This window comes from Hemitrygon akajei, unplaced genomic scaffold (genome assembly GCF_048418815.1).
Source record: "Hemitrygon akajei unplaced genomic scaffold, sHemAka1.3 Scf000142, whole genome shotgun sequence".
In the NCBI taxonomy this organism is placed as follows: domain Eukaryota; kingdom Metazoa; phylum Chordata; class Chondrichthyes; order Myliobatiformes; family Dasyatidae; genus Hemitrygon; species Hemitrygon akajei.
In genome coordinates, this window is record NW_027332028.1 from 417,630 (window position 1) to 434,397 (window position 16,768).

Genomic DNA, 16,768 nt, shown 5'->3' on the forward strand with positions numbered 1-16,768 from the left:
GGGAGCTGGTACAGACAGATACATTAGGGGCATTTAAGAAACTCATAGGTACATGGATGACAGAAACATGGAGTGTTATGTAGGAGGGAAGGGTTAGACAGACAGAAATACTTTATTAATCTCGAGGGAAATTGGGTTTCATTACAGCCGCACCACCAAGAATAGTGAAGAAATATTGCAATATAAAACTATAAATAATTAAATAGTAATAAGTTAATCATGCCAAGTGGAAAAATTAAATCCAGGACCAGCCTATTGGCTCAGTGTGTCTGACACTCCGAGGGAGGAGTTGTAAAGATTGATGGCCACAGGTAGAAATGACTTCCTATGACGTTCAGTGTTACATCTCGGTGGAATGAGTCTCTGGCTGAATGTACTCCTGTGCCTAACCAGTACATTATGGAGTGGATGGGGGTCATTGTCCAAGATGGCATGCAACTTGGACAGCATCGTCTTTTCAGACACCACCGTCAGAGAGTCCAGTTCCACCCCCACAACATCACTGGCCTTACAAATGAGTTTGTTGATTCTGTTGGTGTCTGCTACCCTCAGCCTGCTGCCCCAGCACACAACAGCAAACATGATAGCACTGGCCACCACAGACTCGTAGAACATCCTCAGCATCGTCCGGCAGATGTTAAAAGACCTCAGTCTCCTCAGGAAATAGAGACAGCTCTGACCCTTCTTGTAGACAGCCTCAGTGTTCTTTGACCAGTCCAGTTTATTGTCCACTCGTATCCCCAGGTATTTGTAATCCTGCACCATGTTCACACTGACCCCTTGGATGGAAACAGGGTTAGATTGATCTCAGAGTAGGTCTGCACAGCATTGTGGGCCGAAGGGCCTGTGCTGTGCTGTACTGTTCTGTGTTCTATGATCTCTGTCACAGGTCAGACTGGGCAGTTTCATTCTGACCCTGGTGTGAAGGGGGATACGGGAAAGGTGATCACAGACCACGGGCAGGACAGCCGACTGGAAAACTCAGCCCATGGTGTGTGTTGGTGACTCAGGACGTCCCAGAATTTCCCCACAACTACCACACTGCTGTGTCACTGGAGAACGGTGACCTACCTGTACAGTACACAGCATGTCGCCAAGGTGTCGGCCTCAGTTGATACACAAAGTAACCGGAGCAGTTTTTCACCCTGATCTCTTGGCTCCCGGAACAGGTGTCTTCACCCACAGTGAAGCAGAGGGTCCTGGTCACCTCCCCCTCTGCCACGTTGGGATGGGGACCTGGAATGAGATTTATAAACACTGTAAAATGTACCCGGTCCCACTGTACAGTGGGCACCTCCGGTGGGGCAGTTAAAGCCTCTGAAACTTAACGTCCCTTCGATGTGTAGAAATAACTAATGTTGCCCAGCGGTAGCTGAGGGTGGAAGTGCAGATGGGGGTTGTGGTTGGCAGAGAAAGAGGATGGGGAATGTGAGCTGTACATTAACACTGAACATCGTTCTGTCCCTCAGCCACAGACTCTGCACTCAGTGATCCGTGTGTAAACCACACCGTCCTGGATCAGCCCTGGAGGAGCACGGATTGTTCCAACACTGAGTGTACCGGTGGACAATGGATGGATGATGGAAATCTTGAAGTGGGATGGTACAGATTTAACAGGTAAAGTGAGGAGATTATCACTGAGAAACTGGACACAGAAGGGAAATGTAAACAGGGGAACAAGGGGTGTGTGAATGGGAAATACAGGGAGACCAGGATCATCAGTGACTACACTGAGATGGGGAGTAAATACAGGGAGAGGGGAGATCCCACATTCTCAGGGTAGAGACAAGGGGGAGGTACAACAGAGAGGGAATTCCCAGGATTGGTGGGGTTATTGACCAGAGACAGGGTACAGACAGGGTGAGTGTAATTTCCCATGTCTCTCTGAGTGAATAAACTCCCTCAGATCAGTGACTGACTCTCTGATTGTTGTTTCAGTTCCGGAGGATGGAAGATTCCTGAGACGGTCGTTCCACAGCATCGCTGCTCTGGGAAGGCCCCAGGCTGGTTAAACGGTAGAGTCAGAGTTTACAACAGTGGGTCTTGGTTATTTTTAGGGAGAGATAAACTGACAACCTAAATCTCTTCAGAGGGCCCTAGCATGGACACAGAACCCCATCTCCCTGAGAGGTCTCCCCACAGTCGCTCAGACCGCTCTACGGTCCTGTATCGTCATGGAGTCCGGTGGAGGAGTGACAACTTCCTGGAGTTGGGTTACAGAACTGATCTGCCCACTGACCGCATTCTGGATACGACCCAGAGGAGTTTCAATGACCCCAGACTCATTTCAGTGGTGGGGCAACCTCCAGGGAGTTGGGGGAGTCTGCAGACATCATCGTTCACCAACTAGTGAGATAAATTAATGGTTGCCATGGTAACATAGCGGTTAGCACATCGCTATTACAGCTCGGGGTGTCGGAGTTCAGAGTTCAATTCCAGCCTCATCTGTAAGGAGTCTCTGTCCGTCCTCCCCATGGAATGCATGGGTTTTCCCCGGGTTCTCCGGTTTCCTCCCACTGTCCAAAGACGTACCGGGTGGATTTTCCCCGGTTGCCTTCCACTCCCACTGAGTTAATTGGGCATTGTAAATTGTCCCATGATTAGGTTTGGGTCAATAATATGGTTGTCGAGGGTTACTGGGGTGGTGTGGCTCAAAGTGTCAGTAGCTCCTACTTCACGCTTGATTGCCAAATATATAAGTAAATAAGAATGCAAAATGGACTGAACGTTCAGTTCAAATGTGGAGAAAATGACAGGAAACTGGAATAATCCTGGAAGCTACAGTGTGGAACGAGCTGCCTGAGCAAGTGGTGGATGCCATTTCGATTTCAATGTTGAAGAGAAGTTTGAATAGGTACATGGATGGGAGGGGTATGGAGTGATGTGTCACCAGGTGCAAGTTGATGGGACTAGGCAGTGTAAATGGGTCAGCACGAACTGGATGGGCCGAGGGACCTTTTTCTGTATTCCAGTTTTTTATGACTCTATAATTCTGTGACAGCAAGTCTCATGTCAGTGGTAGGGAAGCTAGTGAAGAGGATTCTGAGGGACTGGACTTATGAACTTTTGGAAGTCCATGGGTGAATTAGGGACAGTCAACTTTTCTTCTTGAGGGACAAGTTGTGACACATTGGCTTGTTTGATTTTTTCGAGGGGTTGACAGAGGCGATTGATGAAGTTAGAGCTGAGGTTGTTGTCCTCAAAGACTTTTGACCATAAGTTCATCAGACAGAGGAACAGAATTAGGCCACTTGGCCCATTGAGTCTCAACACCATTCAATCATGGCTGATTTACTATCCCTCTTAGTCCCATTCTCATGCCTTCCCCTCATAACATGTTTGACAAGGTCCCTCATGGGAGGCTCATTCAGAAGATGAAGGTGCTGCTGTGGGGAGGGTGGGGTGGAGAGGGAGAGGGCAGCAGCTCAGTGCTGACTGAGGCCGGACCGGACCGTGGGTTGTGAACCACTGATTTACAGTGGGTCCTGATTCACATTCCCCGCTGTACTGTGGGACCGGGTACATTTTACAGTGTTTATAAATCTCATTCCAGGTCTCCATCCCAACGTGGGAGAGGGGGAGGTGACCAGGACCGTCTGCTTCACTGTGGGTGGAAACACCTGTCACAGGAGCCAGGAGATCAGGGTGAAAAACTGCTCCAGTTACTTCGTGTATCGGCTGGGGCCGACACCCCGGCAACATGGTGTGTACTGTACAGGTAGGTCACCGTTCCCCAGTGACACAGCAGTGTGGTAGTTGTGGGGAAATTCTGGGACGTCCTGAGTCACCAACACACACCATGGGCTGAGTTTTCCAGTCGGCTGCCCTGCCCGTGGTCTGTGATCACCTTTCCCGTATCCCCCTTCACACCGGGGTCAGAATGAAACTGCCCAGTCTGACCTGTGACAGAGATCATAGAACACAGAACAGTACAGCGCAGCACAGGCCCTTCGGCCCACAATGCTGTGCAGACCTACTCTGAGATCAATCTAACCCTTCCCTCCTACATAACCCTCCATGTTTCTGTCATCCATGTGTCTATGAGTTTGTTAAATGTCCCTAATGTATCTGTCTGTACCACCTCCCCTTGCAGGGTGTTCCACATACCCACCACTCTCTGTGTAAAGAACTTTACCTCTGACATCCACCCTGTACTTCCCTCCAGTCACTTTAAAATTTCACCCCCTGGTATCAGCCACTTCCTCCCTGGGAAAAAGTCTCTGGCTGTCTACTTGATCTATGCCTTGTACCATCTTGTACACCTCCATCACGTCACCTCTCATCCTCCTTCACTCCAAAGAGAAAAGCCCTCAGTCCCTCAACCTCTCCTGACAAGACCTGCTCTCTAATCCAGACATCGTCCTGGTAAATCTATTCTGCACTCTCTCTAAAGCTTCCACATCCTTCCTACAATGAGGTGACCTGAGACTCCCGGGCTGCCCTGTCACACATAGGGACCATGTGAAGGTTGTTGGGGGGAAGAGGGGAGGGCACACTGAGGAGAATGGAGGGGTCAGAGGGGAATGACTGGGGTGGAGGGAAGTGGGAAAGTGGAGAGGAGGGAGAGTGGTGGGGAGGGAGGAGGAATGAGGACAATGGAGGGAGATTGTGGCTGTGGCTGGGAGAGAGTTCTGGGGCATGAGATGGGGACTGGAGGAAGGAGGGGTGCTGAGAGGGAGCTGTAGACAGTTGTGGGGGTGGTGGGGGGGAGAGACAATGGATGCTGGACAGTCCACAGCTCAGGAATTGGTGGTGGGGATCATCAAAGGGAATGCTGATCCCTGTGGTCAGTCCCAGAATTTCATCCCGACTGCGAATGACGGGAGTCACCCGTAGTGATGAAGATTTTAGGTGAGATTCAGTGGTGGGAGAGAGGTACGATGTTCCAGTGATTTTCTTTTTCCCATGTTTCTGTTCCTTTATCCTAGACCTGGGGATTTCTCCAAGGGAACAGGTCAAAGGGTCATCGACTGGAGGGGCCACCCGGGAACCGCCCTCTGTCCCATCGGGAGACACATCCTCAGGTAGCATGTCCTGTGACAGTGGGGAAGGGGGTCATTCCACAACTCTGTGGTCTACAGGCTCTCGTGAGCTGATTCAGTGGTTATCTGTGTTTCTCAGTGGGATGTGAACGATGGAGTCCGTTCTATCCCCACTAACAATCTCAGGAGTACATGAGCTCTCCGGAAAGGGTGATTCACTCATCCGGAATGACCTGCCTTGGATGGAGGCCGGTCTGGAAGACATGTGGAGACGGCTCAGTGACAGAGCAGGGGGGCTGAGACCTGGTGCTCAGGGGTGGGGGAAATGAAAGTGTCCGGTGGGTGAGGTTTGGAGTGACCTTCAGGCAGGATGTTTTCTCTATTTGTTTAATTGTTACCGTCGCTGTCTGTAAGGAGATTGTACACTCTCCCTGTGACTGTGTCGGTTTCCTCCCTCATTACAGAGACGTCTGGGTTAGTAGGTTAATTGGTCACATGGGTGGTGGGGCTCGTTGGGCCGGTTACTGTGCTGAATCTGTAAATAATTGATGGCCCAGTCCATCACAGATAAAGCCCTCCCCACCATTGAGCATATCGACATGGAGCGTCGTCAGCATTCATCATCAGGAACCTCCACCACCCAGGACATGCTCTCTTCATGTTGTTGCCATCAGGAAGAAGGTACAGGAGCCTCAGGAAGAGTTATTACCCCTCAGACATCAGGCTCTTGAACCAGAGGGGTAATCTTCACTCAACACTCACCCCATTACTGAACTGTTCCCATAACCTATGGACTCACTTCCAAGGGCTTTTCACCTCATGTTCCCGATACTTATTGTTTATTCATATATTACTGTAATTTTTTTTGTATTTGCACAGTTTGTTGTCTTTTGCACAATGTTTGTCTGCATGGGTGTAATAGGACAGCACGGACTTGTTGGGCCGAAAGGACCCGTTACCCTGCTGTACCTTCCAATAAATGAGTAAATATTTTTAAGTAGTTTAAAGGAAATTCAAGTTTTCCACTGCATTGTTGCTGTAAAACAACAGATTTCCAGTGATGCCCAGTGGTGATAATTGGTCTGATTCTGATTCTGAGGATATATAAAAATGTATAGAAGATTACGAGGGGTACAGATAGGGTTGACTCAGAGTGAAAGTAAGATTTATTATCCAAGTACTTATTTGTCACCATACACTACACTGAGATTCATTTTATTGCAGTCATTTACAGGAAAATAAAGAAATACAGCAGAATTTATGAAAAACTATACAAAAACAAAGACTGACAAACAACCAACGTGCAAAAGAAAGCAAATTGTACAAATAAAATATTAAATAATACTGAGCTGATGAGTTGTAGATTCCTCGAAAGTGAGTCTGTAGGTTGTGGATTCAGTTCAGAGTTGATGTGAGTGAAGTTATCCACACCGGTCAGGAGTCTGATGATTGTGGGGTGATAAATGTTCCTGAAGCTGCTGGTGTGGGACCTCCTGCCGGGAATATTACCACTGATCAGGGTGAATATAACTGAACATCGATTTATGGTCAGTGGTCAGAGATTCAGGATCAGAATCAGGATTATTATCACTACGTCTCTTGTGAAATCTGTTGTTTTTTGGCAGCAGTACAGTGCAAGACATAAAAAAAATTCCTGTACGTTCCAATCAAAAAAATAAATAACTAGTGCAAAAGGAGGAATAGTGAGGTCGTATTCAAGAGTTCATGGATCGTCCAGAAATCTGATGTAAGGGAAGAAACTTCTAAAAGTGTTGAGTTTGTGTCTTCAGGCTCTTGTACCCCCTCCCTGATGGTAGCAACGAGAGGAGGGTGGGTGTGTCCTGGGTGGTGAGAGTCCTTAATGACGGATGCCTTCTTGGGTCATCATCTTTCAGAGGCGATTCCAGCAGGGAGACTGAACATCAGAGGACACTCAGCAGGTCCTGATATGGGAGAGGATGTTGGCAGATTGACCATTAGAGTACACTAGATGTTAGCAATGTGAGTGAGTGAGTGCTGGCCCTGGGCATCGGGGGCACGAGGAGGGTCAGGGTATTGCTGAGCAATTTAGCAGGGACTTCAGTGTGCCAGGAGGGTTGGACGCACTCCTGTGTCCCTGTTCCTTTATTCCCGATCTGAAAACTTACTCATGGGAACAGCCTAAAGAGTTATCAACTGGAGAGCACACCCAGGAACTGTCCTCTGTCCCAGCGGGAGACACATTCTCAGGTACCAAGTCTCATGTCTGTCTGTGTTCATTCAGTCTCTGTCACTCTGTGAGGTTGAACCTCCCATGGACCAGTTCACCTACTGGATGTACAGTGCATTGTGGGTAGGGGTGTGAATGATGGAGTCAGTGGTTCCTCTCTCCTGTCTGTTGGGTTGGGTTTGGTGAGTCATGAGGGATGAGGCTCTGTTGGGGGTTGGAGAGGGTGGGGTGGGAGGATTGAACAGAGAGGGGTGGAGTGACTGAGTGACACAGGAGGGAGGGGAGGAGTGATGGAGCTGAGAGGGGAGGATGGTCACAGAGAGGAAGGGAGGAATGACTGTGAGGAGTTACACGGTGACTGATGAGACATAGATACGACCGGAGTGGGATTTGAGGAATTCAGTACGTGGACAGAAGGAAATGGGTGAAAACACACAGGAGAGAGGGATGGAGAGAGAGGTGGGATGCTGGAGTGGGAGGAATGAGGCGAGTGATGACTGTGTGAGGAGAGTTGGGCAGAGAGATCAGTGAGAGTGATTTTCCAACTGGAGGGAGGGAGGGAGAGACTGTAAAGAGAGTGATGCAGACAGAGTGAATGCCGAGAGAAGGAGATGTGAGGAGAGGAATTAAAGAGCCAAGCGGGGGGAGTGTGTGTATTTCAGAGGAAAGATTTGACCTGGACTAGAGCCTCCTGTTCCTACCATTGAATTCCTTCCTGATCGAAGGTAAAACTTGTTACTACTTTACCTTTCCTTTGTATATCTTCTTATTACAGATTCCCAGTCAGACACGACTCGGGAACCCCAGGGATCAGTGACAGATCAACCTGGACTGGATTTGACCACCACCCCAGCAGGGTCTTCGAGCTTACGTACAGATTCCCAGTTGGACACAACTCAGGAACCCCAGAGATCAGCAACTGGAGAATCTGGACCGGGTTTAACCACAACCCCACCAGGGTCTGTGAACTCAGGTATCTGCATTGGGGAGGGGGTCATTGAAGGGAACGATCTTTCCTTTCTGTAATCCTCTATTCATCTGGGCTTTGACTGAGAGTAGTGACTGGTCACAGACATTCACGAGGGAGAGTTGCTGAACAGGGACTGGATGGTTTTGGTATCTCTTCAGATCAGAGACCGCCTTTTCAAATTGTTGTCCCAGTGGCTACCCATTTCAATTCGACTTCCCATTCCCGTTCCCACGTGTCTGTCCAAGGCCTCCGCCACTGACAGTGTGAGGTCAAACTTTGATTGGAGGGGCAACACCTCATACTGTGTCTGGGTCGTGTCCAAACTGACAGCATGAACATTGATTTCTCTAACTTCCAGTAATTTCTCCCCCTTTCCACTTCTCTCTTTATCCATTCCCACTCTGTTCTTCTCACCTGCCCATCACCTCCCTCTGGTCCCCCTCCTCCATTGCTTTATTCTGTTGTCTCCAGTTGGATTAGTCCTCCTTCAGCCCTTTACCTCTTCCACATATCACCTCCCAACTTCTCAAATCACCCCCTCCCTCACCCACCCACCTTCCCACTCACCTGGCTTCACCTATCACCTGCCAGCTGTACTCCTCCCCACCTCTTTATTCTGGCTTCTTCTCCCTTCCTCTCCAGTGCGGATGAAGGGTCTCAGCCCAAAACATTCACTGTTTATTCCCCTCCAGAGATGCAGCCTGACCTGCTGAGTTCTTCCAGCATTGCTCTGTGTGTTGCTCTGGATTTTCAGCATCTGCAGAATCTCTCATCTTTATGAATTATTGTCCCTGTTTAACCTCTGTCACTCTCCCATGTCACTGTTACTTTGTTCCAGACCTGGAGGTTTCCACAATGGATCAGCCCGATGGATCGTCTACAGGACAACCCACCCCATCACCATCCTCTGTCTCAGCAGGAGAGAGATCCTCAGGTATCAGGTCTCATGTCCATTGGGGTTTTTCAGTTTCTCGCTCTGTGACATCGAACCTCTCATAGACTGACTCACCTGCTGGATGTGCGTCCTGGTGAGGTGATAGTGATTGTTCAGCCGATCCTTCTCTCCATCTTGCATCAAATTCCACCAACATCCACCGTCTCTCCAAAGGCAGTGAGCGTTGTTGTGGTGAACAGTCCACGGGGTTGGTTGCTATAAGATGGCAGGGAACTGGTGGGGTGGAGATACATCTCTACCAAAGGAGGTGTAAGGTGCTCCTTCCTTCTGTTACCCTGCTAGTCAAGTGTGGCTGAAGTGTAGCAACCCTCCTTACCCGCTCCCCATCTACCCGATCAGGGTCACGGGAAGGCATGGGAGCAGGTACTGGCTGGTTGTTGAACAGCTGGTGCATATCACATGCCCCGGGTCTGCAACCACTGACACCAGACTGACAATCTCTGAAGAGTATTGATAATGGCTGGAGCAGCCATTTTCTAAAGATATTGCCAAGTAGAAGGCAATAGCAAACTGCTTCTGTTATGGTCAATCAGGAACAATCATGGTCATCGATAGATCTTGGTCATCCATGTCGTACAACACATGATGATGATGTTGTCAGAGAACAAGGACGAAGAGGAGCGGTTTGCTGGGTGAGAGGATTTAAGTGGATGAGAAAGATCGTTGTAGGGTGAGGAAGGGTGGGAGATGGAGGAGCGAGGGATGAGTGGGGGGAGAAGTGAGGAATGGGCACTGAGTTGAGAGGAGAGGATTGAGTGAAGAGGGAGGTGCGTAGTGCCTGAGAGGATTATGTTGTGTCTGATCCAGAGGTTTGACCAGTTTCACACTGGTAGATTATAGATGTTTCTGTTCATGATGACCACTCCCCATCTCATTTACTCTCTCCACACTGATCCGCTGCTCGCCTGTCCCCACCCACCCTGTTTCTCTCTTTGCAGATTCCCAGTCGGACACAACTCAGGAACACCAGGGGTCTGCGACTGGAGGACCTGGTCCAGGTTTGTCCACCACCCCAGCAGGGTCTGCAAGCTCAGGTATCCATCGTTGGGTTCACCAAAGGGAATGATTCTCCTCGGTTTCAGTCCTGGAAATTCCTCCTCACTCCCACTGAGGGGAGTCACGTGGAGTGACGGAGGTTTGAGAGAGCGAATCGGTGAAGGCACACCAAATGGTTTTGGTTTCTCCCCCTCTGTCCCGGATTGATCACCAGGTTTGGTGTCTCCTCTCCATCTCCCTCCCACGTCTGTGGTCCGTTATTCCAGTTCACTGGAATTCCACAGAGGAACAAGCCAAAGGATCATCTACTGGTGAACTCAGCCGGGAACTGCCCCCTGTCCCAGCAGGAGATACATCCTCAGGTACCAAGACCTTGTTTCTGTGGGGAATGGACAACCTCTCTCACTGGATGTCCTTGTAGCTCGTGTCTATCGCCTCCCCTGTTGGATGTAGTTTCCCGTGGGGTGGGGAGCACCGGTGTCAGTGGCTCATCCCCTGTCTGGACAATTCTCAGTCCTGCATCGTCTCCTCTGTTGGATGTGATTTCCCGTGGGGTGGGGATCACCGGTGTCAGTGGCTCGTCCCCTGTCTGGACAATTCTCAGTCGTGCATCGTCTCCCCTGTTGGATGTGGTTTCCCGTGGGGTGGGGATCATCGGTGTCAGTGGCTCGTCCCCTGTCTGGACAATTCTCAGTCGTGCATCGTCTCCCCTGTTGGATGTGGTTTCCCGTGGGGTGGGGATCATCAGTGTCAGTGGTTCGTCCCCTGTCTGGACAATTCTCAGTCGTGCATCGTCTCCCCTGTTGGATGTGGTTTCCCGTGGGGTGGGGATCATCGGTGTCAGTGGCTCGTCCCCTGTCTGGACAATTCTTAGTCGTGCATTGAGGTCCCTTTTCCGAAAGTGGGGAGATGGACACAAATGGAAAGGGAAAAGACCATCAGATCCATGAGCAGCATTAGGCCATTCAGTCCATTGGGTCTGCTCCGCCATTCCATCACATTGCATTTACTATTCCTCTCGTCTCCGTTCTCCTGCCTTCTGTAACTTTTGATGCCTTTACTGACCAAGAACCCAATGACTTGGCCTCCACAGCCGCCTGTGGCAATAAATTTCATAGATTCACCACTCTTTGGTAATAAAATTCCTGCTCACTTGTGTTCTAAAGGAACGTCGTTCTATTCTGAGGCGGTGCCCACTCTGGTCCCAGACTCCCCCACTATAGAAAACATTGTCTCCATGTCCACTCCATATCGATCTTTCAGTATTCGATAGGCTTCAATGAGACCTGCACTCATTCTCTAAACTCCAGTGAGTACAGGCCCAGAGACATCAAACACTCCTCATACAATGAGATCCCCCCTCATTCTTCTAAACTCCAGTGAGTACAGGCCCAGAGACATCAAACACTCCTCATACAATGAGATCCCCCCTCATTCTTCTAAACTCCAGTGAGTACAGGCCCTGGGACATCAGACACTCCTCATACAATGAGATCCCCCTCATTCTTCTAAACTCCAGTGAGTACAGGCCCAGAGACATCAAACACTCCTCATACAATGAGATCCCCCCTCATTCTTCTAAACTCCAGTGAGTACAGGCCCAGAGACATCAAACACTCCTCATACAATGGGATCCTCCCTCATTCTTCTAACCTCCAGTGAGTACAGGCCCTGGGACATCAAACACTCCTCATACAATGAGATCCCCCCTCATTCTTCTAAACTCCAGCGAGTACAGGCCCAGAGACATCAGACACTCCTCATACAATGAGATCCCCCCCTCATTCTTCTAAACTCCAGTGAGTACAGGCCCAGAGACATCAAACACTCCTCATACAATGAGATCCCCCTCATTCTTCTAAACTCCAGTGAGTACAGGCCCAGAGACATCAAACACTCCTCATACAATGAGATCCCCCCCCTCATTGTTCTAAACTCCAGCGAGTACAGGCCCAGAGACATCAGACACTCCTCATACAATGAGATCCCCCCTCATTCTTCTAAACTCCAGTGAGTACAGGCCCAGAGACATCAAACACTCCTCATACAATGAGATCCCCCCTCATTCTTCTAAACTCCAGTGGGTACAGGCCCAGAGACATCAAACACTCCTCATACAATGAGATCCCCCCCTCATTCTTCTAAACTCCAGTGGGTACAGGCCCAGAGACATCAAACACTCCTCATACAATGAGATCCCCCCTCATTCTTCTAAACTCCAGTGGGTACAGGCCCAGAGACATCAAACACTCCTCATACAATGAGATCCCCCCTCATTCTTCTAAACTCCAGTGGGTACAGGCCCAGAGACATCAAACACTCCTCATACAATGAGATCCCCCCTCATTCTTCTAAACTCCAGCGAGTACAGACCCAGAGACATCAAACACTCCTAATACTTTTACCTTTTCAATCCCGGGATCATTCTCATCAACCTCCTCTGGACCACCTGCAATGCCAGCACATCCTTTCTCAAATAAGGGTCCGATAAACGCTCTTGACCACGAAGCCATCTATTCTGTCATCCATAGCATTGACATATAATGTGGAAAGGAGTTGTCACAGCCAAATCAAACCAAATCGAAAGCAATTGCTGCTGCCAGTGACCCTACACATTTGTTATACTTCCATGACACATCCTCACTCCAATAATTATTGCTCCAAATGTTGAGGATGTGTATTCAATCCTTTATTAGCAATTAGCAAACATGCAGTCTTGAGGCGATTAAACTTAAGTGTACCTAAGTGTAAGCTCAGCGTGATTGAGCTTTATCGAGTGATCAACAAAAGATGCGACAAACTGCAATGAACAAACCATGCAGGCGGAACTTATTCCCTTCACTTTTACCCCATCCCCACTCATGTGACTAGTTACCATAATAAACACGGAACTAAGAATAGAATGCAGATAGAGAACAGGTACATGGCTTGTAGAGAAGCTGTCCCAATATCGAACCCTATGGAACACCAACAGTCATCGACAGCCAACCAGAAAAGGCCTTTAATCCCACTCTTTCCTTCTGTCAGTCAGCCAATCTTCTAACTACAGTATGCTCCTATCTTTCCTGTACTATCATGGGCTCTTGTTTAGTGGCATCATGTGCAGCAACTTGTCAAAGGTCTTCTGAAGATCCAAATACACAACATCCACTAATTCTCATTTGTCTATCCTGCTTGTTATTTCCTCAAAGAATTCCAACAGAAACGATGCTGACTATGGCCTATTTTATCATGTGCCTCCAAGTATCCTGAGACCTCATTTTTAATCATGGACTCCAACATTTTCCCTGACAATGAAGTCAGGCTACCTGGCCTATAATTTCCTCTCTTTTGCCTCCTTCCCTTCTTAAAGAGTGGAGTAACATTTACAATTTTCCAGTCCTCCGGAACCATTCCAGAATCTAAATTAGTTGAAAGGTTATGGGGGACCACTGCTTCCAGAATCTTTTCACCTACCTCATTCAGAACACTGGGGTGTAGTCCATCTGGTCCGACTTTCAGAACTTTCAACTTCTAAAAGAACCTTTTCCTTAGTATGAGCAACTACACTCACTTCTACCCTGTGACGCTTTCCAATTCCTCTACTAATGCCTTCAGCTCTTGCAAAGCCCTGGAGTGCAGTCCATCTGGTTCAGGTGACTTACCTACTTTCAGCCCTTTCAGCTTCCCAAACACCTTCTCCTTAGTATTAGCAAGTTCACTTACTTCTACCCCGAGACACTCTCCAATTTCTGGTGTATGACTGGTTTCTTCCATCGTAAAGACTGACGCAAGAACCGTTAGGATGGAAAATAGCTTCTTCCCCCAGGCTGTCAGACACTGAACTCCCAGCCTCCTACCAGGCCAAATCACACTTGAAGCATGATGCTGTCTACTTTTTAACCTGTGTCGCAAATGCCCCTTATTATTTATGAATTTACAAGTGGTGATATTAATTTGTATAGCAAACACGAGGAAATCTGCAGATGCTGGAAATTTAAACGACACACACAAAATGGTGGTGGAACGCAGCAGGCCAGGCAACATCTATAAGGAGAAGCACAGTCGATGTTTCGGGCCGAGACCCTTCATCGGGACTAACTGAAAGGAAAGATAGTAAGAGATTTGAAAGTAGTGGAGGGAGGGGGAAATGCGAAATGATAGGAGTAGACCGGAGGGGGTGGGATGAAGCTGAGAGCTGGAAAGGTGATTGGCGAAAGTGATACAGAGCTGGAGAAGGGAAAGGGTCATGGGACGATCCCGATCACGATCCCGTCCCATGATCCTCTCCCTTCTCCAGCTCAGTATCCCTTTTGCCAATCACCTTTTCAGCTCTCATCTTCATCCCACCCCCTCCGGTCTTCTCTTATCAATTCGCATTTCCCCCTCCCCCCACTACTTTCAAATCTCTTACTATCTTTCCTTTCAGTTAGTCCCGATGAAAGGTCTCGGCCCGAAACGTTGACAGTGCTTCTCCTTGTGGATGCTGCCTGGCCTGCTGTGTTCCACCAGCATTTTGTGTGTGTTGTATATTAATTTGTATTATAGACCACCCAATAGTCAGTGAGAATTGGAGGAGCAAATCTGCAGAGAGATGGCAGACAACTGCAGGAAACATAAGTTGTGATAGTAGGGGATTTTAATTTTCCACATATTGATTGGGATTCCCATATTGTTAAAGGTCTAGATGGGTTAGAGTTTGAAAAATGTGTTCAGTGAAGTTTTCTCAATCAATATATAGAGTTACCAACTAGAGAGGGTGCAATACTAGATCACCTATTAGGAAACAAGTTAGGACAGGTAACGGAAGTATGTATAGGGGAACGCTTTGGTTCCAGTGATCATAACACCATTAGTTTCAACTTGATCATGGATAAAGGTAGATCTGGTCCTCGGGTTGAGGTTCTAAACTGGAAAAAGGCCAAATTTGAAGAAATGAGAAAGGATCTAAAAAGCGTAGATTGGGACAGGTTGTTCTCTGGCAAGGATGTCGTTGGGAAGTGGGAGGCCTTCAAAGGAGAAATTTTGAGAGTGTATGTTCCTGTCAGGATGAAAGGCAAAGTGAATAAGAATAAGGAACCTTGGTTCTCTAGGGATATTAGAACTCTGATAAAGAAGAAGAGAGATGTGTGACATGTATCAGAAACAGGGAGCAAATAAGGTACTTGAGGAGTATAAAAAGTGCAAAAAAATACTTAAGAAAGAAATCAGGAAGGCTAAAAGAAGACATGAGGTAGCTTTGGCAGTCAAGGTGAAGGATAATCCAAAGAGCTTCTAGAGGTATATTAAGAGCAAAAGAATAATAAGGGATAAAATTGGTCCTCTTGAAGATCAGAGTGGTCGGCTATGTATGGAACCAAAAGAAATGGGGGAGATCTTAGAAGCTTTTTTTTGCGTCTGTATTTACTAAGGAAACTGGCATAGAGTCAATGGAAATAAGGCAAACAAGTAGTGAGGTCATGGAACCTATACAGATCGAAGAGGAGGAGGTGCTTGCTATCTTGAGGCAAATCGGAGTAGATAAATCCCCAGGACCTGACAGATTAAATCCCTTGGACCTTGAGGGAGACTAGTGTTGAAATTGCAGGGGCCCTGGCAGATATATTTAAAATGTCGGTATCAATGAGTGAGGTGCCGGAGGAGGATAGCTCATGTTGTTCCGTTGTTTAAAAAAGGCTCTAAAAGTAATCTGGGAAATTATAGGCCGGTAAGTTTGACGTCGGTAGTAGGTAAATTATTGGAAGGAGTACTAAGAGATAGGATCTACAAGTATTTGGATGGACAAGGACTTATTAGGGAGAGTCAACACAGCTTTGTGCGTGGTAGGTCATGTTTAACAAATCTATTGGAGTTTTTCGAGTTGGTAACCAGGAAAGTGGATGAAGGGAAGGCAGTGGATGTTGAATACATTGACTTCAGTAAGGCCTTTGACAAGGTCCCACATGGGAGGTTAGTTAGGAAGATTCAGTCGCTAGGTATACATAGAGAGGTAGTAAATTGGATTAGACATTGGCTCAATGGAAGAAGCCAGAGAGTGGTAGTGGAGGATTGCTGCTCTGAGTGGAGGCCTGTGACTAGTGGTGTGCCACAGGGATCAGTGCTGGTTTCTTTGTTATTTGTCATCTATATCAATGATCTGGATGATAATGTGGTAAATTGGATCAGCAAATTTGCTGATGATACAAAGATTGGAGGTGTAGTGGACAGTGAGCAAGGTTTTCAAAGCTTGTATTTGGACCAGCTGGGAAAATGGGCTAAAAAATGGCAGATGGAGTTTAATACAGACAATTGTGAGGTATTGCATTTTGGAAGGAAAAACCAAGGTAGAACATACAAGGTAAATGGTAGGGGACTGAGGAGTGCAGTAGAACAGAGGGATCTGGGAATACAGATACAAAATACCCTAAAAGTGGCGTCACAGGTAGATAGGATATTAAAGAGAGCTTTTGGTACATTGGCCTTTATAAATCAAAGTATTGAGTATAAGAGTTGGAATGTAATGGTGAGGTTGTATAAGACATTGGTGAGGAAGAATTAGGAGTATTGTGTGCAGTTTTGGTCACCTAATTACAGGAAGGATATTAATAAGGTTGAAAGAGTGCAGAGAAGGTTTACAAGGATGTTGCCAGGACTTGAGAAACTGAGTTACAGGGAAAGGTTGAATAGGTTAGGACTTT

The 16,768-nt window shown here is 47.7% G+C and overlaps 1 long non-coding RNA gene across 1 annotated transcript; it reads left to right on the top strand.

The window, feature by feature from the left end:
* Positions 1-7,978: 7,978 nt before the first annotated feature.
* Positions 7,979-10,125, top strand: LOC140723864 (uncharacterized). Its single transcript, XR_012097990.1, has 3 exons — positions 7,979-8,164; positions 9,000-9,095; positions 10,055-10,125. It is a non-coding gene; the product is annotated as an uncharacterized lncRNA (long non-coding RNA).
* Positions 10,126-16,768: the final 6,643 nt, after the last annotated feature.